Below are 27593 nucleotides of genomic sequence, written 5' to 3' on the forward strand. Positions count from 1 at the left end.
TGACAGGTGTGAGGTGATATCTCACTGTGGTTTTGATTTGCATTTCCCTGATGATTAATGATACTGAGCATCTTATGTGCCTGATGGCCATCTATATGTCTTTGCTGTAAAAAAAAAAAAATGTCTATTCAGCTCCTCTGCCCATTTTTAAATTTGGTTGTTTTTTCCGTATGATGTTGAGTTGCATGAGTTCTTTGTATATTTTATTTACCCCTTATCAGAAATATCATTTGCAAATATCTTCTCCCATTCAGTAGGCAGCCTTTTCATTTTGCAGATAGGTTCCATCTCTGTGCAAAAGCTTTTTGGTTTGATGTAGTCTATCACAACTGCTTCTTGGATAGACTGTCTATCTTTACTTCACTTAGATCTGCTGTGGCTTTATCTTATTCCCTTGTCCGGAACATGTTGCCCCGATGCTTCATTTTGCCCAAGTTGCTATTTTTATTTTTGTATCTGGTAGGTTGGTTACATTTCCTGATGTTAGATAAGTGATCTTTTTTAGGAGATCTCCTATGTATCCCAGCAGCACACTCCCCTCTTACCACCCAAGCTATAGGGGGTTCCCCCTATGCAGGCTGTATGGGTGCTTCTATTTTGGTAGGCTAACGACGTGGGCAGTCTGGTAGGCTCAGTTGGCCCCAGGTCTGGTTGGTTGCTGGGCCCTGCTTTGTATGGAGGCTGCCAGCCACTGGTTAGCAGGACCAGGTTACCAGGCAGCAGACTACAGAACCCCAGAGATTGTGCTGGCTCACTGGTGGGCAGAGTCAGGGTCCAGAAGGCTCTGGGGCTGTTCTCTGCCCAGTGGTGGGTGAAGCTAGATCCTGGGCCTAGGATCTAGCACCACTGATGAAGAAAGATCGGAACCTACCAAAAAGGATCTGGCCTACTGGTGGGCAGAGTCAAGTCCTAGAGTCTGGCTGTAGGACACAGGGGTCTGAGAGCTGGTGTCCAATTGCTGGGGGGAGAAGAGGCAGTTCCTGACATGGCTGGGTATGAGGTCTGGGGTGTCCTGAAGCCTGTGCTGGCCTAGTAGTGGGCAGGGCCAGGACTCAGCTGGTCCCAGGGCATGATCTGGTCTGCTGATAGGCAGGCTGGTCCTCTGGGCTGTGGGATTGTGGTTTTCTTGAGTCTGGTATCTGCCCCCTTGTGGGTGAGACTGGCCAAAGGCTAGAGTAGGCTCCCTGGAGGGCAGGGCCAGGGCCCAGGGATTCTGGGTACCTGCCCACTGGTGGATGGAGTTGGGTCCTGGTCCCTCTGGTGGGCAGGGCCCCAGAAGTGGATGTGGGATCAGGGGGTCTTAAGGTAGCTTGTCTGCTGGTGGGTAGGGCTATGTCCCCACTCAGTTACTGGGCTGGAGCATCCCAGTACTGGCACCTAAGGCAATTAGGTAGGGCCAGGTTTTGGCATTAATGAGCTAGAGAGAGGATTTTCACAATGGTGCTTGCAGCAGTAGTTTCCACACAATAAAAGGAACTCCCCAGAATTGCTGCCATCAGTGTCTATGTTCCCAAGGTGAGCTGCAGTTGCTTCCTGACTCTCTGGGACACTCTCCAAGATCAGCAGGTAGGTGTGACCCAGGCTTCTTTGAATATACTGCTGCATCCCTGAGTCCCAGTGCATAAGATTTTGTATGCACCCTTTAAGAGTGAAGTCTTTATTTCCCCCAGCCCATTGGGACAACTGAAAGTAAGCGCCATTGGCCTCCTAAGCCAAATGTTCTGGGCTCTCATTTTTCCAGAGCAGGACCCCAGGCTGGGGAGCCCAAGGTAAGGCTCAGACCTCTCACTCCTTTGGGAGAACCTCTGCAATGTAATTATTCTCCAATTTGATTATATTATGAGTCCATCCCTTCTACTCATCTCATTATGGTTCCTTCAATATGTCTTTAATGGTAAAAGATCCTTTTTGGTAGGTTCCGATCTTTCTTCATCAATGGTTGTTCTGCAGATATTTGGGATGTTGATGTGCTCCTGTGAGTAGGTGAGCTTAGACCCTTCTCTGTGCAAAAAGCCCTACCTGCAGGGCATTCATTAAAAAAAATCATTGGCAATTGTTTAACATCACACCTGCCTGAGATGGTATTAAAGGGTGGGGTCAAAAAGAGGCTGACCAAAAAATTTAAAAGAAAAAAACTGGGGAATGAGATTTCCATAGGGTGATTTGAAAAGCTCTAACATATTCTCAGCTATCTAGAAAGCCACCTGAATGTTCTGGGTTGTTCCTGTGCCCAGGAAAGCTCTCAGAGGGCCCTAAATGCTTACCTCTGGCTTATCTTGAGGCTTTGCACAAGCAGGAAGTGAAGGCTAGCACAGAGGTACAAAACTGCCTACTGGAACATTAAAAGTATGCCCCAACACATGTACAGAGCCCCTCAGAAAATGCTGGGAGACTTACTAGTTCACACATTTAGGAAAATCCCTGTTCTGTAAATAACTGATCATTATGCTAACTAGGCAGACTTCAGTGGCCATGCACAACAAATAATATAGATTTTATAGAACGAATCCAGAAAAGTAACTAAACACGCTACAGATCAATATATTCTATTAATACAAATGCAAAAATCCTCTAAAATAGCAAATTAAATCTAGCAGCATATAAAAAGGATCATCCAGCAACATATTAAAAAGTGGCATTTATCACAGGAATGCAGGGTTAGTCTAACATACAAAAATCAACCATATAAATGGAACAGAGAACAAAACCCACATGATCATCTCAATTAATGCAAAAAAAAAGATAACAAAATCAGCACACTTTTATGATTAAAAAAAACACTCAAGAAACTAGGAATAAAGGAGATCTTATACAACCTAAGAAAGATATCTACAAAAACCCACAGCTAACATCATACTTAATGGTGAAAGACTGAATGCGTTCTTCCTAAGATCAGGAACAAGACAAGAATGTCCATCCTCACAGCTTATATTCGGGATTGTAATGGAGGTTTTAGCCAAGGCAATCAGGCAAGAAGAAGATATTAAAAAAAATACAGATTATAAAGGAAGAGGTAAAACTATCTCTATTCACAAATGACATGGTCTTAATATAGAGAAAATCTTAAGAAAAATAAAAGAGTTTACAGTGTGGTGCAGTGATTTAAGAATCCAACTGCAGTGGCTTGGGTCACTGCAGAGGTGCAGGTTTGATCTCACAGTACACTGGGTTAAAGGATCCAGCATTGCCACAGCTGTGGTGTAGGCAGCAGATGTAGCTCAGATTCAGTCCCTGACCAGGCAACTTCCATATGCCACAGGTGTGGCAGAGGGAAGGGATGGGGAGGGAAGGGAAGGGAAGGGAGAAAGAAAAGAAAGAAAGAAAATCATAGGACTAGACACCAGAATTGTAAGAATAAACAAGTTTAGCAAGGTTACAAGGTATAAGATCAATATACAAAATCATCTATTTTTCTATACACTAGCAATGCACAATCTGAAAATGAAGAGAACAATTCTATTTAGAATAGCATCAAAAAAAACTAAAAAGGAATAAATTTAACAAAAGAAGTTACAATACAAAAATGATCCAATTAAAATTGGGGCAAAAGTTTGAGTAAATATTTATCCAAAGAAGATACACAAATGGTCAAAAACATAAGCAAAGATGCTCAACATCACTGGTCATTAGAGAAATAAAAACTAAAACCACAATGAGATACCATTTCCCATTCACCAGAATGGTTATAATCAAAAAGATAGATAATAACAAGTGCTGACAAGAATGGGAGGAAACTGGAACCCTCATACACTACTGGTGGGAATGTAAAATGGTACAGCCACAGGGAAAACAATTTGTCAGTTCCACACAAAATTAAATATGACCCAGTAATTCTACTCCTAGTTATACACCCAAGAGAACTAAAAACTTATGTATGTATACACACAAATTTGTCCATGAATGTTTATGGTGGCATTTTCCTAAGAACCAAAAAGCAGAAAACAAACTTTGTTAAACCATCAATAATAAAATATTTTAAGCATCCATACTAAAGGAAAGACTATCTTTGTATCCTCTCTATTAAAAAAAAACATTTTTTTTAGGAGTTCCCAGTTGTGGCTCAGCCGAAACGAATCTGACTAGCATTCATGAGGATGCAGGTTCCATCCCTGGCCTCGGTCAGTGGGTTAAGGGATCTGGTGTTGCCCTGAGCTGCGGTGTAGGTTGCAGGCATGGCTCCGATCTGGTGTTGCTGGGTCTGTGGCTAGGCCGGTGGCTTCAGCTCTGATTCGACCCCTAACGTGGCAACCTCCATAGGCCACGGGTGCGGCCCTAAAAAATATACATATGTATATTTTTAAATCACTATAATATAAAGAGGTGATCAAACAGTATGCAGCCTACAGGTAGTCTGGCAGTGGAGTATATTTTGAGAAACTCTTCCCTTGTCCTTAGACAGTGATCCCTAGGCATGGCTCAGTCCCCCAGCAAAGCTCATTAACAATTCCCAGGAAGTAAAAATAGAATCTGGGTAATAAAATAAAATCTAACCTTATTTCTTCCTTTGTGCTTCATCTAGTTTCATTTGCTCATAGGATGCCACATGCAAACGCCTCACACCCTTCGGAGTTTCCAGTACCAAATGGCTGGGCCTGGCACTGCAGCTTCAGGGTCACATGCAGAGGCACCGTCCCCCCACATCACAGCAACTCAAGATGGCGGCAGCCAGCTCTGTGCAGAGATGCCGCCCAGGGAACTGAGCAGCGTCAGTGGCGTGGGCAGCGTGAGGAGCGTGGGCAGCGTGAGGAGCGTGGGCAGCGTGAGCAACGGAGCTCCGCCCCCCCACTGAAGGGATCCTTATAAAGCAGCCCCACCTTCGCCTTGTGGGGGAGAGAGTGGAAGAAAGAAGTTCCCCTTTGCTTCGGAATAAAACTCATTCTATTGGCTCAACTAACACGGGGGAGGGGGGGCGCAGAAGGACCCTTGCTGGAGACGGACTCTAGAAGGTAGGTCACAGCTCTATATCAGAATCACTTGTGGAGCGCAGTTCCCGACATGACTCAGCAGTAGTAAACCCGACTAATATCCATGAGGATGCAGGTTTCATCCCTGGCCGCGCTCAGCGGGGTAAGGATCTGGCGTTGCCGTGAGCTGTGGTGTAGGTTACAGTTGCGGCTCGGATCCCGCATTGCTGTGGCTGTGGTGTAGTAGGCTGGCAGCAACAACAGCTCCGATTTAACCCCTGGCCTGGGAACTTCCATATGCTCCGGGTGCAGCCCTAAAAAGACCAAAAAAAAAAAAAAAAAATCACCTGTGGAGGAGTTCCTACTCTGGGGCAGTGCGTTAGTGATCTGGCTTGTCTCTGTGGCATTGCCTGCTCCATCCTGGCCTGGTGAAGTGGGTTAAGGATCCGGCATTGCCACAGATGTGGTGTAGGTCTCAGGTGCGGCTCGGATTCAATCCCTGCACTGGGAACTTGCAGATGCTGAGGTGTGGGAAAAGGGGAAAAGAGCCAGAAATTGGAGCTTTTCAAACAATGACTCCTTGGGCTTCATTCCCGGAAATTCTAACAGTGCCTGTCTGTCTGACAAGGAACCCAAGCATTCTGAAAGTTTTGAAAAGATGATTCCAGTACTAGCCAGAGTTGAGAATCATTACTTCACAGCAGTGATCTCCAAATATTTTTTCTCCATGTCTATAGCGGAAAAAAATTCAGCATATATCTGTAGTATATGTATATCTATTTATGAAATATAAGCCAGTTTTACTGCACTGTGTATTATATACTTTAAAAATATACAAAAAATGGACATTTTAAAAAGACAAAATAGTGTGCAGCCTAAAACATGCAGAAATTATTTTAGAGGCATATCAGATACTAATAAAAAATATCGGGCTCTTTTTTAAAAAAGTGGAAACAACCCAAATGATAAATGGATAAGCAATATGTGGCGTATCTGTATGATGGAATATTATTCAGCCATAAAATGTACTAAAATGTACTATAACATAAATGACCCTTGAAAACATTATGCTAAGTTAAAGAAGCCAGACATAACAGGCCACATATTATATGACTGCATTTATATGAAATGTCCAGAATAGTCAGATTCATAAAGAGGGATAATAGTTTAGTGGTTACCAGGGCCTGGGCAGGGGGAGGAGGGAATGGGGAATTGCTGCTGATGAATATGGAGTTTCTTGGGGGGGGGGTGGCAAATATTCTGGAATTAGTAGCGATGGTTGTACGACCTTGTGAATATACTGAAAACTATTGTATACTCTAAATTTTATGGTATGTGAATTATATCTTAATAAAGCTGTTACTAGAATATAATAGAACACCAGAAAAAAATAAATGAGGCAGGAGGGCTTGCCAGTTACAACCTCTGTATAGGGAAGTCACAGGACCTCCTCCTGGGTGACATCCAGGCCAAAGCCCTCAGGCAATTTTCAGCATCCTTTGAACCCATCGGTGTAACTTCATGGTCTAATCGGGGATTGCAAAGAGCTGGAGTATTCTCTTCCAGAGATCCTGGGAAGAATGAAATATGTTTGCACATATGAGCTACCAAATACTAATTGTGTGATTTTGGTGAATCGGCATACAGGTATAAATACTCTTAAATTTGCATTTAAAAGTAGTATTGGGAAATATAAAGATGAATGGTAAAATTCATGCTAATATTCAAATGTTTAATTTTTCTTTATTTAGAATCATGTTCAAGAGCAAATTTAAAACATCGTGACAGGTTGAGGGAAAGACCATGAAGGAAAGGAATAATTTGTACTGTTTAGTACCATTAATGGCATGTTGTTCCTGCTTTTTGAGCAAAGGGCCCCACGTTTTTCTTTTGCACTGGGCCCTGCAGTTTATGTAACTGGAAATTGCCTTCATGTCTGCATTTCTGGTTCTCAAAATGTCTGCTTCTTCACCACCCTACACTTTATGTTGGAGTCACTATGTGGGTGTAAATTGTGTCAGCGGGCGTATGTTAGCAGGGGTGCGGTGAGGTGGAGAAGGTTCTGGAGAGTAGGCTGACAGTAGCAAATCCAAATTAAGAACACACAGAGGGGTATCAGAAAAGGAGATGGTAGTTGGATTCTCTGAGAGGCTCATGCTCAGTATTAAAGTCACAGAAAAAAAAGCTGAGGTGTTATCATCATAAATTTTCCAACTCAAATGCTGAAGAGAGAGGGGACAGGGAGGAGTTTGTGCTTTACTGTGGCAGCAAACAATGTTTATAGATGCCTGAGTGAGGCAGTTCTTCCTCGGAGCTAAAGGTACAGAATGTGAAGGAAAATTAGAAATGGTCACAAATGTCATTTGTTGTGAGATATAAAGCAATCTCAAGCTTTCCTCTGAGAAAAAGAGTTTCTGCCTCCCAGTGCCCAGGCAGGAATGTGTTCAAACTCCTCTCACTGCACAAAGTGAAATTTTTTGTTTGTTTGTTTTTGGGGGGGGTTGTCTTTTTTTAGGGCTGTGCCCACGACATATGGAGGTTCCCAGGCTAGGGGTCCAATCGGAGCTGTAGCCGCCGGCCTACATGACAGCCACAGCCACGCCAGATCTGAGCTGCGTCTGCGACCTACACCACAGCTCACAGCAACGCTGGATCCTTAACCCACTGAGCAAGGCCAGGGATCAAACCCACAACCTCATGGTTCCCAGTCGGATTCGTTAACCACTGAGCCACGACGGGAACTCCACAAAGTGAGTTTTAGATTATTTTCCATTTCTTAGCATCTTTTTGAGGATCTCAGTATTTAAAATAGGTATAAAATATTTTAAAGATACAAAATTGAAGCTCAGTGATATCGGGTCGTTTTCTCAGTGTCGCACAAAAGGCTGAAGAAAAGCCGAAATATGTTGCTGCTTGACATAATGAATGGGATACTGGATCTCGTTCCTTTATTCTATGAATGCAGCACACAGTTTTCTAATTCGGTATTGGTTGTGTGGTTTTGTGGGCAGAAAGGAATAATGATTCATTTTAGACTAAGAGCTACTTCAGATCTTATTAAAGGTCAGCTGATTAGCAATCTTAATTCCATCTGCAACCTTAATTCTCTTTTGCCATATAACATAGCATATTGAGGGATTCTAAGAATCATAACTTGGACATCTTTGGGGAGCCATAATTATGCCAATACACACATGATACAAAAATGAAGAAATACACAATTCAACAGGAAATTTGGAGAATTCAATATTTGACTCCCCCAAATTGAGAGGACAATTAGACAAAAGATCAGCAAGGACATTTAAGACTTGCTGTGCCTTATACATACAAACAACTTGACCTGGCAGCTATAGAACACTCCACTAAACAACGTCATATGCATTCTTTTCAAGTACACATAGAACTTTCTACAGGATAAACCATATTCTAAGCAATAAAACTAGCACCAACAAATTGAAAACGATTGAAATAATTTAAAACAAGTTCTCTGAAACACAATGGAATTTAATTAGAAATAGAAAACAGAAAAAATTGAAAAATCCACAAATATTTAGGACTTAAATATCACTTTTCTAAATTACTCATGGGTCAAAGAAGAAATTACATGGGAAAGTTTTTTGTTGTTGTTATTGTTGTTGTTGTTGTTGCTATTTCTTGGGCCGCTCCCGCGGCATATAGAGGTTCCCAGGCTAGGGGTTGAATCGGAGCTGTAGCCACCGGCCTATGCCAGAGCCACAGCAACGCGGGATCCGAGCCGCGTCTGCAACCTACACCACAGCTCACGGCAACGCTGGATCCTTAACCCACTGAGCAAGGGCAGGGACCAAACCCGCAACCTCATGGTTCCTAGTCGGATTCGTTAACCACTGCGCCACGACGGGAACTCCTGGGAAAGTATTTTTGACTTTTGGATTTTTAATTTCTTTTTTATTGGAATTTTATTTTTTGTTGATTTACAGTGTTGAGTTAATTTCTGCTGTACAGTAAAGTGATTCAGTTATCACAGGATATTGAATATAGTTCCTTGTGCTATACAGTAGGATCATGTTGTTATCCATTCTATATATAATTGTTTGCATCAGCTAACCCCAAACTCCCAGTCCATCCTTCCACCACCCCCTCTCTGCTTGGCAACCACAAGTCTCTTCTCTTTGTCTGTGAGTCTGTTTATGTTTCATAGATAAGTTCATCTGTGTTTTTATATTCCACATATAAGTGATATCATATGGTATTTGTCTTTATCTTTCTGACTTACTTCTCCTAGTATGATAATCTCTAGCTCCATGTTGCTGAAAATGGCATTATTTCATTCTTTTTTATGGCTGAGTAGTATTCCATTATATATACATATGTGTGTGTGTGTGTGTGTGTGTATATATCACATCTTCTTTATCCATTCATCTGTTGGTGGACATTTAGGTTGTTTCCATGTCTTGCTTATTGTGAATAATATTGCTATGAACATAGGGGTGCATGTATCTTTTTAAATTATAGTTTTGTCTGCATATATAACCAGGAGTGGGATTGCTGGATCATACGGTAGCTCTATTTTTAGCTTTTTGAGGAACCTCCAAGCTTTTTTCCATAGTGGATGCACCAACTTACGTTCCTACCAACAGTGTAGAAAGATTCCCTTTTCTCCACACCCTCTCCAGCATTTGTTATTTGTAGACTTACTAATGATGATTCTAACTAGTGTGAGGTGGTATCTCATTGTTATTTGTAGACTTACTAATGATGATTCTAACTAGTGTGAGGTGGTATCTTATTTTGATTTGCATTTCTCTAATAATTACAATGTTGAGCATTTTTTCATGTGCCTGTTGGCCATCTGTATGTCTCATTTGGAGAAATGTCTATTTAGTTCTTCTGCCCATTTTTCAACCGGGTTGTTTGGGGGTTTTTTTGTTATTGAATTGCATAAACTGTTTGTGTATTTTGGAGATTAAGCCCTTGTCTGTCACATCATTTGCAAATATTTTCTCCCATTCTGCAGATTGTCTTTTTGTTCTTTTAATAAATGAAAAAGAATGTATTTTCTGCTGTGCAAAAGCTTATAAGTATGAGTAGGTCTCATTTGTTCATTTTTGCTTTTATTTATATTGCCTTAGGAGACTGACCTAAGAAAACATTGATATATATGATTTATGTCAGAGAATATTTTGCCTAAGTTCTCTTCTGGAAGTTTATGGTGTTATGTTTAAGTCTTTAAACCATTTTGTATATGGTGTGAAGGTGTGTTCTAACTTCATTGATTTACATGTGGTTGTCCAGCTTTCCCAACACCACCTATTGAAGAGACTTATCTTTTTCCCATTGTATATTCTTGCCTCCTTGGTCAAAGATTAATTGATCATAGCTGTGTGGTTTTATTTCTAGGCTCTTTATTCTCTTCCATTGATCCATATGTCTGTTTTTGTGCTAATACCACACTGTTTTAATTACTGTAGCTTTGTAGTATTGTCTGAAGTCTGGGAGCGTTATGCCTCCTGCTTTGCTCTTTTTCCTCAGGACTGCTTTGGTTCCATATAAATTTTAGAATTATTTGTGCTAGTTCTGTGAAAAATGTCATAGGTAATTTGATGGGGATCGTATTAAATCTGTAGATTGCTGTAAGTAGTATGGCCATTTTAACAACATTAATTCTTCCAATCCAAGAGCATGGGATATGGTTCTATTTCTTTGAATCATTTTCTGTTTCCTTTATATATGTTTTCTAGTTCTCAGCATATATGTCTTCTACTTCTTGGTCAGGTTTATTCCTAAGTTTTTTTTTCTGGTGCAATTTCAAAAGGTATTTGTTTTTACATTCCCTTTTTGATATGTCATTGTTTCTGTAAAGAAATGCAACCTGTTTCTATATGTTAATTTTGTATTCTGCCACCTTGCTAAATTTGTTTATCACTTCTAGTAGTTTCTATGTGGAGTCCTTAGGGTTTTCTATATACAGTTATCATGTCATCTGCATATAATGACAACTATACCTCAAGGGAAAGTGTATTTGAACTACATGAAAATGAAATCACACCATATAAAAATGTATGGCATGCAGCTAAAGCAATTCTAAGAGAGGAGATTATGTGCATAAACGGTTATGTTAGAAAAGAAAAAGATCTCAAATCAACATAGTAAGCACTCATGTTATGAATCCCACACCCAAAAGAAGAGCTAATTAAACACAAGGCCAGAAGAAAGAAGAAAATAAAAATAGAATGGAAATCAATGACATACAAAACAGAAAATCAGTAAGGAAAAATCAATTAAACCAAAGTCAATTCTCTGAAAAGATAACGAAACTGAGAAACCTTTAGCCAGACTGACCAAGAAAAAAAGAGAAGACACAGAACACCAAAATCAGGATGAATAAGAGAGGATATTACTACTGACCTTAGAGAGAATAGAAGAATTATAAGGAAACACCATGATCAACTTTATGACAAGCCAGACAGTTTAGATAAAATATACACGTACCTGGAGAGACAAAAATTAGCAGAACTGACTCAAAAATATAGAACATCTGAATAGACCTATAACAAGTAAAGAAATAGAATTAGTCATTTAAAATCTTCCTACAAGCATGAGAATGTGAGAAAAAAGAATGTATACATGTATGTGTGACTGGGTCACCTTGCTGTGCAGCAAAAAATTGACAGAACACTGTAAATCAGCTATAATGGAAAAAATAAAAATCATTATAAAAATTTTTTTAAAAATAAAATCTTCCTACAAAGCAAAACCCATGACCAGATGGATTAAATGGTAAATTCTATCAAACATTTAAAAATGAAATAATGTCAATCCTACACAAACTTACAGAAAATACAGGAGGAGGGAATAATTCCCAACTCCTATGAGGCAATATTACCATGATACCAAAACGAGACAAAGACATCACAAGAAAAGAAAATTAAAGACCAACATCTCTCACTATAATCCTCAAGAAAATATTAGGAAACCAAATCTAGTTAAACATAAAAAGGATTGTGTACCACAACCAAGTGGGATTTATACCAAGAGTGCAAGATTGGTTTAAAGCCAAAAAACATTTAACATAAACAATATTAAAAGAATAAAGGGAAAATACTACATGATCATCTGAACAAATATAGAACAGGTATTTTGCAAAACCCAATACCCATTCATGATAAAAAAAAAAAAACCTCTCAACAAACTCGAAATAGAAGTTAACTTCCTCAAGCTGAGAAAGGGCATCTATGACAATTCTATAGCTATCATAGTTCATGATGAAAGACTTAATAATTTCCTCCTAAAATTGGGAACAAAGAAAAGATGTCCATCTCACCACTTCTCTTTAACATTGCATTTGGGGTCTGGCCAGTGCAATGACGTAAGAAAAAGAAGTCAAAAGCATTAAGGTTGAAAGGAAGAAGTAAAATTCCACAGATGACTTAATACTATGAATAGAAAATCCTAAGGAATCCCCAAAACATTATCTGATTAACAAGTTCAGCAAGGTTGCAGGATGCAGTTCCAGTATTTGAAAATCAATTGTATTGTTATGTATTTGAGGAATAAATGATCCAAAGTGACATTAAGAAAACAAGTACGTACATTCATAATATCACCAAAAAGAATACAAATTTAGGAACAGATTTAACAGAAGGATTTCAAGACCAAGTACACTGTAAATTATAAAACATTGCTGAGGAAAATTAAAGAAAATCTAAGTAGAGAGACAGTCTATGTTCATGAATTGGAAGACTCCATATTGTTAAAGTGGTAGTTCTCCCAATATTCATCAGTAGATTCATTGCAGTCCCCATTAAAATCCCAGCAATGTATGTATGTCTCTCGCTGTGACTGATAAAAAGTATCCTAAAATGTATATGAAAAACAAGCCTCAGAATAGCTGAAAAACAAGCCTCAGAATAGCTAAAAAACAATTTTTAAAAGAAATTTGGCAGACTTTCATGTTAAAATTTTAAGAGCTTACTATGAAGCTACAGCAATCAAAACAGTATGGTACTGCATTAAAGATAGACATATAGATCAATGGAACAGAACTGAGAGTCCAGAAATAAACTCTTATACTTATGATCAATTGATTTTCAACAGAAGTACCAAAGAAATTAATTGAGAAAGGATAGGCTTTCCAACGAATGGTGCTGGTACATATTGACATCTACAGGCCAAAAGATGAACTAAGACCCTGACGCTATACACAAAAATTATTTTAAAATGAACTGTAGGAGTCCCCACCGCAGTAACAAACCTGACTAGTATCCATGAGGATGCAGGTTTGATCCCTGACCTCACTCAGTGGGTTAAGGATCTGGCATTGCCATCAGCTATGGTGTAGGTCACAAATACAGCTCAGATCCCTGTTGCTGTGAGCTGTGGTGTACGTCGCAGATGTGACTCGGATCCCACATTGCTGTGCCTGTGGTACAGGCTGGCAGCTGCAGCTCTGACTCAACCCTTAGCCTGGGAACTTCCGAATGCTACAGGAGCGGCCCTGAAAACACACACATACATACATACATATATAAATACGATGAACTGTAGACCTAAATGCTAGAGCTAAAACTGTAAAAACTTTAGGAAAAAAATTTTAGGCCCTTAAGTTTTATAAAGATGTCCTGGATACAATCCTAAAAACATGATCCACAAGAGAAAAAAATTATTAAATTGGAGTTCATCAAAATTTAAAACTTGTGCTTCAAAAGAAACCATTAAGGAAATAAAAAGACAAGCCATAGCCTGGGAGAAAATATTTGCAAATCGCATATCCAGTAAAAGATCTGTATATAGAACATACAAAGAACTCTTACAATAATAAGACAAGCAACAATTAAAAATTGACAAATGATTTGAATAGATATTTCCCCAAAGAAAATATATAAATAGCCGATGAGCACATGAAAAGATGCTCACATTAGGAAAATGCAAATGCAAATTAAAACCACAATGAAATACCATTTGATATCTGCTAGAATGGCTATAATCAAAAAGACAGACAATAAGAAATGTTGCAAGGATATGGATAAATAACAACTCTCATACATTGTTGGGGGAATGTAAATGGTACAGCCACTTTGGAAAATCACTTGGGAATTTCTTAAAAAGTTAAACATACCTTTACTGAATTACCCAGATGTTCCACTCCTTTGTATCTACCCAAGCTAAATGAAAACATATGCCCACACCAAAAAAAAAATTGTACACCAATGTTCAGAGAGCCTTATCCATGAAAGCCAAAAAGTTGAAGCCACCCAAGTGTCCATCAGTGTACGAATGGATAAACAAAATGCAGTATATCCAAACAATGGAATTTTATTTGACAATAAAAAGAAATGAAGTACTGATACATGCTACGACATGGAAGAACCTTAGAAACATGCTATGAGAAAGAAGCCAGACATAAGAAGCCACAAAATGTATGGTTCTATTTAGATGAAATGTCTAGAAAAGGCAAACCTATAGATACAGAAAATAAATTATTGGGTGTCTGGGACTGAAGGTGGAAATGGGAAGTGACGCAAATGGGCAGAAGATTTCTTTTAGGGTTGATGAAAATATTCCAAAACTGGATGCTAACTCAGTGAATTTACTAAAAAGCATGAATTGTATACTTTAAATGGGTGAATTTATGGTAAACAAATTATACCTCAATAAATGTATTTGATAATTCTAACGGAAACCAAATTACCCACTTTAAGGTACAAAACATACTTCAGCTACTTTGGAGAACTGACTAGTGTTTGTTGCCCATAGGGCAAGGCCCTTAGAAGCTTCTCTTTATAGTTACTAACCATAATAGCTATCACACTGAGTTCTTACTATAAGTGGTACACCATCCTAAGCACTTGAAATGCACTTGCTCCCTTTAATGCTTGTGGTAAATTTGAGTTAGATTTAGTAACGTGATCAAAGTCACACAGGTGGCCAAATCAGTGCTTAAATTCATGCCTGCCTGACTCTAGAGTCCCAACTCTGCATCCCCATATTCTTATGTATTTACATGAAGCTAGAAAAAAGAACACATCACCACCTTTAAGGAGATCTAGAAAACTTGATCCCCATCTGACAAGCTAGCAAATACAATAGCAATTATGATCACAGACTTTGAGACAAAGAAATTGTATTATTTCCTAATGCTGCATTAAAAAAATTACTTCAGGAGTTCCCCCTTGTGGCTCAAGTGGGTTAAGAATCCAACTGGTCTTCATGAAGATAAGGGTTCAGTCCCTGGCCTTGCTCGGTGGGTTAAGGATCTGGTATTGCCACCAGCTGCAGTGTAGGTCCTAGATGCAGCTTGGATCTGGTGTTGCCATGGCTGTGGCATAGGCTGGCAGCTGCAGCTCAAATTCAGCCCCTAACCTGGGAACTTCCATATGCTGCAGGTGTGGCCGTTAAAAAAAAAAAAAATTACTCCAGACTTAGTCAATATAAAGCAAATATCAAAAAACAACAATGAATATTTATTATCTTGCAGTTTCTGGAGGTCAAGAATCTGGAGGTGGCTTGGCTGGGTGGTTCTAGCACAGGGTTTCTCACAAGGTTGCACTCAAGATGTCAACCAGGACAGCGGTCGTCTTCAAAGCTCAGCTCAGGCTGGAACATCCACTTCCAAGGGGGCTCACTCACATGCCTGGTAAGCTGGTGCTGGCTGTGGGTGGGAGGCCTTTATTCCTCTTTACACAGTCATCTCCACAAGGCTGCATATGTGTCTTCAAGACATGGTTGCCCACTTCCTTCAGCGTAAACTGTCCAAGAGATCAGAGTTCAGTTGTATTCTCTTTTATGATCCAACCTCAGAGGTCACACACCATCATTTTCGCAATATCCTGTTCCGAGTAGGAAGAGTCTCTGCGAGACTGTGAATCCCAAGAGTGGGGATCATCACAGTCCAGCTCGGAGGCTGGCTAACACAGCAAGCGTTCAGCTCATTCTGGGAGGGCTGAGCCAGAGGTGTCAAACGTTCAGTCCCACAGGCACCACAGACATGCACCTGACACGCTCACCACTTTGGAAATAGTTTCTCCAAAGTCGTGGATAACAGCCTGTCCTTTGGGCTGCAGTCTCGCTCTGCTGGCCACACATGACCATCTGAGTAGACCCACATGATGACTGAGAAGCCAGAATATGACTTCGAGTGCCTCCCCAAGCCCCCTATCCCCTCTACCTGCAATCTTATTATGGTATCCTGCCTCTTGTTGATTTCCTATCCTGCACATCGCTTCACTGCACCTCCCCACGTCCACTACTCCTCATTGAAATAGACTTTTCTCAAATCCCATCTTCTTGAATCCTCCTTTTCATCTAGAGCTCGGAAAGCTCTAAATCTGGAGTATTCATTCAAGATAGTGGGTTAGGAACTCATTCAGTATATTTGCATTCTAACTGCCTTCCAAAGCTTTAGCCCCAAAATGGATGCACGTGAGAGTTTCGGTCATCTGCAGGCAGAAGTGGAGCATCTCTGTCTCTTCAGATCATACCAAGTTGATTCAGACTCTATCTTCATGCATTCATTCAGTTAATCACCTAACCCGCATTTACCGAGTGCCTACCATGTACCACACGCCGTATTACGCACTGTGAAACTCATCTTGGATACTTGAATGCACGTCAGCAAAACATTTTATAGGTCACGCAACTACAGAATATGGCAAGTTTGAACATAGCTCCCTTCCTAAGGTTCCAAGGAAAGGGAAGGAGCACATAAAGGTATCTCCTTGTACAGCACCCCATGATATGCATACATTACTGGAAGGGTACATTTGTTCGAGTCTCAGCCACACCTAGGAAAAGCTTGTCAGCCAAAAGAAAAGCCCAAATTAGTTCCTCTGAGTGCAAGCCTTTTTTAACTGCATTTAAAGTACCACCCCCATGAATGCTTCAATAGGTACATTTCTGAACCCTATGAATATGAAAATATATCACATCTAAGAGTTGATATTCTGCCTAAAATAAGGCAGCTAACAAATGTCGCATCCCGAATAATCAGACATTACAAGCATGAAGAGCTATCAGGACAGGACACCATTGTTTTAGAAACCAATCAATTAAAAATGTATTACATTCTTCAATACCTCTTGGATTCCCTTCCCCCCAATTAACAGAGAGAAAAAGAGGAATTGACTGGTTTATTCAGTCAACGAAAATTCCTCAGTGCCTCCTCTATCGGAACTAGCTGTCCTGGTGCTGGGAATGCAAAGATGGACAAGACAGACACAGCTCCAGTGTCACTGAGCTTAATCCAGCAGAAAGGCACAAATTGAATAAATACTGCAGAAATTTATTCACAGGGTAATGAATGCTAAGCAGGAACAAACACTCCAAAAATATGCAACCCTACACTTCAAGAAAGAATCTTTAGGACCAGGCTCCTATTTTAGCATACAGGGGAGCAGTATCACATATTCATCTTGGAAACCAGGTTCTAAAGACTGGCTCCATGAGTTCAAATTCCAACTATACCACTTCGAAGTTGCAAGCCTGGGTAGTGGATATTCTCTCTCCAAGCCCCAGTTTCTTCATTTAAAATGAAGCCTGCTTTGGGGTGCCCTTGAGATAATTAGGTGAGATACGTGACAACGCATACTGCTTGACATAGAATGAGTGCTTAGTAAATGTTACCTGCAATTGTATTAACTATGGATCATCCAAAGTAATAAGAAAAATGTTTCCATTTCTTGAGGATACACTAATGTTATGAAAGAAGGCTTGGGTTTATATTTCCTCCATGTATTTATTTAGCCACCTATTTACGTCTTTGACACCTTTCTTGCCAAAACCAAGGAGAATATAGGCTCCTAATGCTTTCTTTAAATGTCTTACTTGGCCACACTTAGATTTTGCTCACTCCAGACACTTGAGAGCATAAGTTTCTTTACTCCCACACTCTAAACCCCATTTCTCTTTTCCTTCCCGCTTCTTCTCAAGGGCATCATGGACTAACATATGGACTCAACACCCAAAATAAAGTCAACTCTTCTCATAGGTATAACAGCAATCAAGAGAGACCGTGCCAGAGCTGTTAGTGCAAGAATGAGGCCCTGCTATGAGCACTTGGTCTCTGTTTTTGGAATGGTTTGGGTAACCATTTTAGAAAGGGAATTTTTAGCCTTGAAAAAATTCACTATATCCTGGGCAGAAAAGTGATCCTTCAATATATGGACCCAGATTATACCCACCTGTATGAAACAAAGTCAATATAAAGCAAATACCTATCATTCATCTTAGAAGAAAAGGAAGAGGTGTGCCATTCTTCCATTTCTCTCTTTTTTTTTTTCCATGATTAATAGTGCCATTTACTCCCTTCCTCCTCAGTTCTTTATCCTCCTGTTTTAAATACTTGCTGGGGTTGTTCCTAAAAAAAAAAAAATCTCTTGCATAACTTAAGCATCTCATATAACTCAATAAATGGTTATGGTTCCAGCATCTCAAGATTATTATTAACTTGAAATCCATTTCTGGGTTCAAACTATATATATGTGCACAACCACACATGCAGATATGTTTAAGGCAAACTATTTACCTTCTCTGAACCTCGTTTTTCTCACATATGCATTGGGTTTATCACAATGAATAAATAACATCCTTGGAATACATGCACCATACCATAATATATGGTCCATAAGTATCAGCAGCCTCTTTTGGAAGAGGTGTAGGAAGGGAGTCACGTATAACGTAAATGTCCACAGGCTGTACAATTCTTTCTGTAGAAATGGTAGAAACTCAACTCCCACTGGTTCAGGCCCCTCAGCTGCATCAGGACATCTTTCTCCCCAAAGTCTCCCCACTTTTTGCTGAGAATTCTTGGGGAAAATTTTACATGTGTTCACAAAATCGTTCCCCACCTTGGCATTGATTTTGGGGTCCCCAAGTCTTGTGAAGCCAAAAAGAGGCCTCCGTTTACCCTTTCCATCACTATTTCCCCCACCTGCAGCGCTCTCCAGAAGAGCATCATCTTTCATGCCAGGGAGGCGGTTTGTGCTTCATCTCAAAGCTGTGCACCATGAGGTATTTGAACAAAACTGGTTTGTTTCGAGTCCTTACTCTGATGCACCACACTGCGTTCTAGGTCTTAGTGGGGGAGACGCCCCTCCTCCCAGCTCTGTGCCGCATTTGTCACCTGGCCCCTAAGAAGCACTATTTTGTTTCCTGAGTATTAACATGAAGCTTCATGAGAAAATCTTTAGTTTCTGCCAGAAGCCCCTCTGCTCATGGGCCTCAGACCTCCTTGCTGGCAACAAGCGGGGGCGCATACCATGTTTACCTCCTGTGTCACATGCCATCTGTGTCCCATCCGTATCTCTCAGGCCTTACCAATGGCCAACACTTACATCGCTTTGCCTGAGTCCTTCTTCTGTAGCCCGCCTGCCCTGCTTATCAGCAGGCTTCTCAGGTGCAGTCCTCAGCCAGCGACTGACAGGAATAAGTGTGGATAACTCCAATGTCCATGTCCTGTATCAACTTCTAGAGTTGCCCGGTACAAGGAAGCCCCAGTTAACCACAGCAGTACCTGGCTTGATAAGGCATCATTTAGTGGCTCTCTTCTTAGCTGTCTCACTTCCCCACTCCTTTATTAGTGTCTCTTAGGATTAGCTCCCCCCAAAACTACTTGCACGCAAATCCTTGTCTTAGAGTCTACTCCTCGGGGGAACCTATTCCAGGATGCCTCCTTGTGTCCCCATCTTTCCTTGTAGACACAAAGGGCAAACATCTCCTCAGAGGCCCGCATCCCCCAGGCAAAATCAACACGTACCAGTAGATATCTGAGGAACTACTAGTCCACCAGTTCCTTTAGACATACCCAAGCTCTGAATCCTTGCCCCCACCCCCCACCCCCACCACCCCACTCCGTGTAGGAACCCACTTTTCAGCATTCCTGGTAGGAAGCCTCTTTTTTTGAGCACCTCCCCAGGGAGTAGTATATGCCTTTCATTCTAAATCTCTCTTCGTGTATGAGCCACTTTCACTCTAGAGTTCTCGGTCACTGAGCCCTAATTTGCCCACCATAGCTTCCATCCAGTTATCAAGATTCTATCCGTAAGACCCATTAAAAATAGGTCTCGTTTTTCTTGCGTATAACAATCCCTCAAATTATCGAGAACACCTGATATTTTTCCCCTACTCTCTTCTGTTAGCTCGCCACTAGCCCAGTTGAACTTACCCTTCCACAGGTGAAGTGGCTTCTAAACCTTTCACCATGTTACATTCCTTCTCTAAATACAGTATCATTTATCCGCACAATTTAAAACACGGCACTGAGAACAGAATACTGTTTACAAATAACTCAGAGGAGGATGGGATCATTACCTCCTTTGTTCTGGGATAAATTCATGCATCCTAAGACTGTACTCATATTATAAAAAATGATGTTATACGATTGACTCATTCTGACCTTCTTGGCAGCTGAAAACCTGAGTGTTTTATTGAATTTCCATTAAACCTGGTTTCCCTTATATGCCTATGTGGGGAAAATGGAGTAACTCAGGCTATTTCCTCCTAGCCACCACATTGTTCCAGTGAGGAATGACTAAGCAAATGTTATATAAGAATGACTATGCATGTGCATGCGCAGTAGAATATGATGACAGCTACCCCTTATGCAAATAGCCAGCTTTGTGTATGCTAGTATAAAAGGCAGACAGGACTTTCACCACTGCTGCTTGTGAAACCAATAAAGGGATGTCTGATCTACCCACGGTGCCTCGGCTCTTCTTTAGGTTGCTGGAAATCTAGGGGTGAACCTGCCTGGTCTCAAGTGACTGCATTATAGCCCATATGCTTGATTTTGGAATCTATGTGGAATATTTTTTATATACTTCTGTAAATTGCCCCTTTTTTGTTTCAGCTCATTTTTCCAAGCCGTCAAAATATCTTTCAATTCTGATTTCTCATCAGCATGATAACTTGCTCTGACTGACTCATTCCCATGCTCCCCTACTCCCATCCCTGGAACTTCACACTCTGTCTTCAGGCTCTGGCTCTTAGAACCTGCTCACATATTCCTATAAGCCATTACTCCTAGCTCTTGACTCTTCTCAAGTCATGACAGCCCATTTCTGGGCCAGGGCACCAATCTCTAAAGCTCCTTCCATCTCTGATCTTTTATCGATGTTAGATACCAGCAGATATTCGGAATTATTGCCTTTGATAAGGTGCATGTAAGTGTAAAGAGCCGCTAGAGCCCCTTTTGGGATCCCAGAGGACAATCAGTGTTTTATAAATGGCATCAAAGCAGTATACTGGGGAATTACAGCATCTTTAAGAAGATTCACAACAAGGTTTTTGCAGCCCTTTTGGATTCTCTTCTCTGTGCTGCAGGTATGAAACCAAAAGTGGCTCTCAGAGTTCCCACTGTGGCTCATTGGGTTAGGAATCCAACTAGTATCCATGAGGATGCAGGTTCAATCCCTGGCCTTGCTCAGTGGGTTAAAGATCTGGCATTGCCACGAGCTGTGGTATAGGTCAAAGACACGGCTCGGGTCTGGAGTTGCTGTGGCTATGGCGTAGGCCGGCAGCTGCAGCTCAGATTCCATTCTCTGGCCCAGGAACTTCCATATGCCGAAGGTGTGGCCTTAAAAAGCAAAAAAAAAAAAAAAGTGGCTCTCATAGGCCTGTGGACCAGTTCTAAGGCACTAGGGGCATCACCACCTGACACTATCAAAACTAACTCAGTAAGAAGGGCCCAGAGTTCACTAAGGTTGTTGGGGCATAACTAATAATATCAATACCTTGCAATTGTTCTTTATTGAATTAAAAGGCATGTCAATAAGAGAGGTGAAAGGGTGAGGTAGGGAAATGTGACATGCTTGGGGAAAAAAATCCTATTTCAATGCCACCTTTTCTTTTTTCTTTCTTTCTTTTTTTTTTTTTTTTTTTGCTTTTTAGGGTTGTACCTGCAGCATATGCAAGTTCCCAGGCTTAGGGTTGAATCGGAGCTGTAGCTGCCAGCCTACGCCACAATACTAGTTAAAGGCTGCGTCTGCAACCTGCACCGTAGCTCATGGCAACGCTGTGGATTGCCAACTCGCTGAGCAAAGCCAGGGATTGAACCCGCATCCTCATGGATACTAGTCAGATTCACTTCCACTGTGCCACAGCAGGAATTCTGCAGTGTCACCTTTTCTGATTATTTTTCTCCATTTTTTTTCTGAAAAAAAATTCAATGTTTATTACTGTTTTACAAATTTTCATATTCCCTATGCTATTGATGCAAGTTATTCTTAAAAGTATTTATAACAAATGATGGACCAAAAGGGCTAAAAATAATAAAAATTAAGCAAATACCTTCAATCCAAAGTCACCACACAATGGTACTTTATACCTACATAGCACTTTACCTTTTTCAAAGCACTTTTGCATGCACTGAAAACTCACAACAACCCTATAAAATTGCCACTATTATCTCTGCTTCAAAACGAGATTTGATAAGGTCAACAGTCCTGCCCAAGTTCATAAAAGTAGAATTGAGAATTGAACTGTTATATTCCAAGCAGTATTCTTTTTTAAAAAAAATTTTTATTGAATTATAGTTGATTTACAATGTTGTATTAACTTCTGGTGTACAGCAAAGCAATTCAGAATATATATGTATTCTCTTTTTTTTTTTTTTTTTTTGCTTTTTAGGGCCGCACATGAGGCATGTGGAAGTTCCCAGTCTAGGGGTCCAAATGGAGCTACAGCTGCCAGCCTCCACCACAGCCACAGCAACTCAAGATCTGAGATGCATCTGCTAACTACACCACAGCTCCTGGCAATGCCAGATCCTTAACCCACTGCGTGAGGCCAGGGATTGAACCTGCAACCTCGTGGTTCCTAGTCAGATTCATTTCTGCTGTGCCATGATGAGAACTCCTATATATATATATATATATATCTTCTTTATCATAATTTTTCCCTTATGGTTTATGACAGAATATTGAATATAGGGGAGTTCCCGTCGTGGCGCAGTGGTTAACGAATCCGACTAAGAACCATGAGGTTGCGGGTTCGGTCCCTGCCCTTGCTCAGTGGGTTAACGATCTGGCGTTGCCGTGAGCTGTGGTGTAGGTTGCAGACGCAGCTCGGATCCCGCGTTGCTGTGGCTCTGGCGTAGGCCGGTGGCTACAGCTCCGATTGGACCCCTGGCCTGGGAACCTCCATATGCCGCAGGAGCGGCCCAAGAAATAGCAACAATAACAACAACAACAAAAAGACAAAAGACAAAAAAAAAAAAAAAAAGAATATTGAATATAGTTTCCCATGCTATACAGGAGGACCTTATTGTTTATCCATTCTATATAGAACAGTTTGCATCTGTTAATCCCAAACTCCCAGTCCATCCCTCCCTCATGCCCTCTCCCCCTTGACAACCACAAGTCTGTTCTCTATGTCTGTGAGTCTGTTTCTATTCTGTATATAGGTTCATTTGTACCATATTTTAGATTTCACATGTAATTGCTATCATATGGTATATGTCTTTCTTTTTCTGATTTACCTCACTTAGTATAATAATCTCTAGGTCCATTCATGTTGCTGCAAATGGCATTGTTTCATTTTTATGGCTGAGTAGTATTCCGTGTGTGTGTGTGTGTGTGTGTGTGTCTTTATCCATCTTCTTTATCCATTCATCTGTTGATGGACATGTAAATCGCCTCCAAGTCTTGGCTTTTGTAGTGCTGCCAAGTATTATTCCTCGACCATGGTACAACTATTGTGAAAGAAGAAAGAACAAATCATTACTAGCACAGCAATCCTGAAAAACTGCAATTATCTTTAGATTTCTTTTATATACAGATGGAAATAATGTAATCATACTGCACGTCCCCTATCTCAGCCTGTTTGAGTCCACAAAGATGTTTCTAACGACGCCAATTCAATGATTTAACAAATGTTTATGTATATTTGAAACACATAATGTGCTATGCTAACACAATGGAAATTATAGTTATCTCGGGTCTCAAAAAGATGATCATCTAATAGAGAAGACAGGTCTTAGTTATCTATTATTGCTCCGTAATAAACCAACCCAAAACATAATGATTTAAGAAAACAACAGCCATTTACTATCGCTCATGGTGCTGTAGGTTGGCTAGGCTCAGCTGGGCAGTCTTTCTTTTCCACTGCCATTTAGGGGTCCCCAAGACACCCCTCAGGTTCAATAAGAAGGATTCACAGAACTGAGAAGAGCCATTATGCTCAGAATTACAGTTTATTACAGTGAAAGGATACAGATTAAAATCAGCGAAGGGTAAGAGGCACATAGGGCCGGGACCAGGAGAGACCAGGCACAAGCTTCCAGTTGTCCTCTCCCAGTGGAGTTGGATGGATAGAACTTATTTCTCCCAGCAGTGATGTATAGCAACATGCACAGAATATTGCCAACCAGGGAAGGGAAGCTAACATGAGCCTTGATATCAGAGATTTTACTGGAGCTCAGTCCTATAGGCATGGTTGACCCCCATATGGCTAACCTTAGTCTCCAGCCCATTCAGAGATCAAGCTGATACCACATGGCCCAAGGCCTCTACCCAAAATCACATTGTGAGCAAAAACTATCTGCTATGGCCCATGGCCCCCAGGTAAACAAAAATACTCTTATCAGACAGTGGTCTGATAAGATCTTAGAGGTTACCTCTCAGAAGCTGGGAAGGATCAAACCTTTCTTTGAGAAAGATTAATCCTTTGTTGCCTACTCACATAATGTCCCCCGGGGCTGCAGACAGATAGGGACTTGATTAGACCGAAAAGTCCAAAAGGGCCCACTCACATGGTGGCAGTTGGTGCTGGCTATAGTCTGAGAAAACTCAGCTGGGACTGTCCATTAAAACATCTTATACAAAAAAATAAAAAAATAAAAATAAAGAGGAGTTCCCGTCGTGGCACAGTGATTAACGAATCCGACTAGGAACCATGAGATTGCGGGTTCGATACCTGCCCTTCCTCAGTGGGTTTGCGATCCGGCGTTGCCATGAGCTGTGGTGTAGGTTGCAGACGCGGCTCAGATCCTGTGTTGCTGTGGCTCTGGCGTAGGCTGGCAGCTACAGCTCCGATTAGACCCCTAGCCTGGGAACCTCCATATGCCGCGGGAGCGGCCCAAAAAAATAGCAAAAATACAAAAAAATAATAAATAAATAATTTAAAAAAATCTTATACATGGCCTCCCCGTGTAACTTGGCCTTCTCATAACATGGCAGATGAGTTATAAGAGGGATCCTTCCAAGTATACAAAAACAGAAGTTGCAGATATCTTAAAGCTCAGCCTTAAGTTGCTCAGTGTCACGCTATAGTCTACTGGACAAAGCAAGTCACAGACTAGGCCACACTCAAGAGGAAGGAAATCAACTCTACCTCTTGATGGGGAAAGTGGGAAAAAATTTATAACCATATATATGGTTTTATATATATATATTACATATATATATATATTTTTTTTGTCTTTTGTCCTTTTTAGGGTCGCACCCGCTGCATGTGGAGGCTCCCAGGCCAATCACAGCTGTAGCTGCCAGCCTACACCACAGCCACAGCAACACAGGATCCAAGCTGCGTCTGTGACCTACACCACAGTTCACAGCAATGCCAGATCCTTAACCCATTGAGCAAGGTCAGGGACCGAACCTGCAACCTCATGGTTCCTAGTCGGATTCGTTTCTGCTGCACCACAATAGGAACTCCCATATTTTCTTAAGTATAAAAAAGTGAAACCACCATTTTAACTACATTACAAAAAAGTCCAATATTCATAAAACACGAAGCCAGACTATAATCCCAAAACCTAAGACATTTTAACTCATAGATTTTCCTTAGTAAAATAATCATTTTTTGGAGTTCCCATCGTGACACAGTGGAAACAAATCCAACTAGGAACCATGAGGTTGCAGGTTGGATCCTTGGCCTTGCTCAGTGGGTTAAGGATCTGACGTTGCCATGAGCTGTGGTGTAGGTCACAGACTCGGCTCAGATCCTACGTTGCTATGGCTGTGGTGTAGGCTGGCAGCTACAGCTCCGATTGGACCCCTAGCTTGGGAACATTCATATGCCACTGGTGTGGCCCTACAAAGACAAAAAAAGACCAAAAAAAATCATTTTGTGAAATTTATCTTTTTCTGTATAAAATATCCATTTATATAACCATTGAAAATTCTTGAAATTCTTTTTTTAATTTAATTTTTATTTTACATTGGAGGATAGTTTTACAATATTGTGTTTGTTTCAGATATACAGCAAATTGATCAAGTTATACATATACATATATCCGTTCTTTTTCAGATTCTTTTCCCTTATAGTTTATATAGAATATTGAGCAGAAGTTCCCTGGTCCTTGTACTATACAGTAGGTCATGTTACTTATCTATTTTATATATATAGTATGTAGATATTAATCCCAAACTCTTAATTTATCCCTCCCCTCTACCTTTCCCCTTTGGTAACCATAAGGTTTTTTTTCAAAGTCTGTGTGTCTGTTTCTATTCTGCAAACAAGTTCATTTGTATAATTTTTTCAGATTCCACACGTAAGTGATATCATATGATATTTATCTTTCTCTGACTCATTTCACTTAATATGTTAATCTCTAGGTCCATCCATGTTGCTGTAAATGACATTATTTCATTCCTTTTTATGGCTGAGTAATGTTCCATTTTATATATGTACCACATCTTCTTAATCCAAGTGTCAATGAACTTTAGGTTGTTTCCATGTCTTGGTATTGTGAATAGTGCTGCAGTGAACTTTGGGGTGCATGTATCTTTTTGAACTATGGTTTTCTCCAGATACATGCCCAGGAATGAGATTGCTGGATGGTATGGTAGTTCTGTTTTTAGTTTTTTTAGGAACCTCCATGCTGTTCTCAATAGCAGTTTTACCAATTTACATTCCCAACCTGTAGGGCAGGTTCCCTTTTCTCCACATCCTCTCCGGCATTTATTGATTTTAGACTTTTTGATGACATGCATTCTGACTGGTATCATGTAATACCTCATGATTTGTATTTCTCTAACAATTAGTGATGTTGAGCATCTTTTCATGTGCTTTTTGGCCATCTATATGTCTTCTTTAAAGAAATGTCTATTTAGATCCTCTGCCCATTTTTTGATTTTGTTGTTTGTTTTTTTGATATTGAGCTGAATGAGTTGTTTGTATATTTTGGAAATTAATGCCTTGTCAGTCACTTCATTTGCAAATACTTTCTCTGATTCTGCGGGTTGTCTTTTTGGTTTTTTTAATGGTTTTCTTTGCTGTGCAAAAGCTTTTAAGTTTAATTAAGTCCCATTTGTTTATTTTTGTTTTTATTTTCATTACTCTAGGTGGTGGACCCAAAAAGATATTGCTGCATTTATGTCAAAGAGTGTTCTGCCTATGTCTTCCTCTAAGAATATCCATTTTTGAAATAGTGTCTGGTCTTACATTTAGGTCTTTAATCCATTTTGACTTTATTTTTTGTGTATGGTGTTAGAGAGTGTTATAATTTCATTCTTTTATATATAGCTGCCCAGTTTTCCTAGCACCACTTGTTGAAGATACTGTCTTTTCTCCATTCTTGCCTCCTTTGTCTTAGATTAGTTGACCATTAATTTATTTCTGGGTTTATTTCTGGGCTTTCTGTCCTGTTCCATTGATCTATACTTTAGTTTTTGTGCCAGTACCATACTATTTTTGATGAATGTAGCTTTGTAATAGTCTGACTAATACTGCCATATTTAATGCATGGAACGGAAGGAATGTTTACTTCAAAGG

The 27593-nt window shown here is 40.3% G+C and overlaps 1 long non-coding RNA gene across 3 annotated transcripts in view; it reads left to right on the plus strand.

Moving 5' to 3' along the window:
- The window catches only part of LOC110257771, a 62821-nt gene continuing 40030 nt past the window's right edge, over positions 4803–27593 (plus strand). For all 3 annotated transcript variants that reach the window (XR_002340740.1, XR_002340741.1, XR_002340739.1), the window contains exon 1: positions 4803–4946. This is a non-coding gene — a long non-coding RNA (uncharacterized LOC110257771). The remainder of the gene's footprint in view (positions 4947–27593) is intronic.

Source organism: Sus scrofa, chromosome X (assembly GCF_000003025.6).
Source record: "Sus scrofa isolate TJ Tabasco breed Duroc chromosome X, Sscrofa11.1, whole genome shotgun sequence".
NCBI lineage: Eukaryota > Metazoa > Chordata > Mammalia > Artiodactyla > Suidae > Sus > Sus scrofa.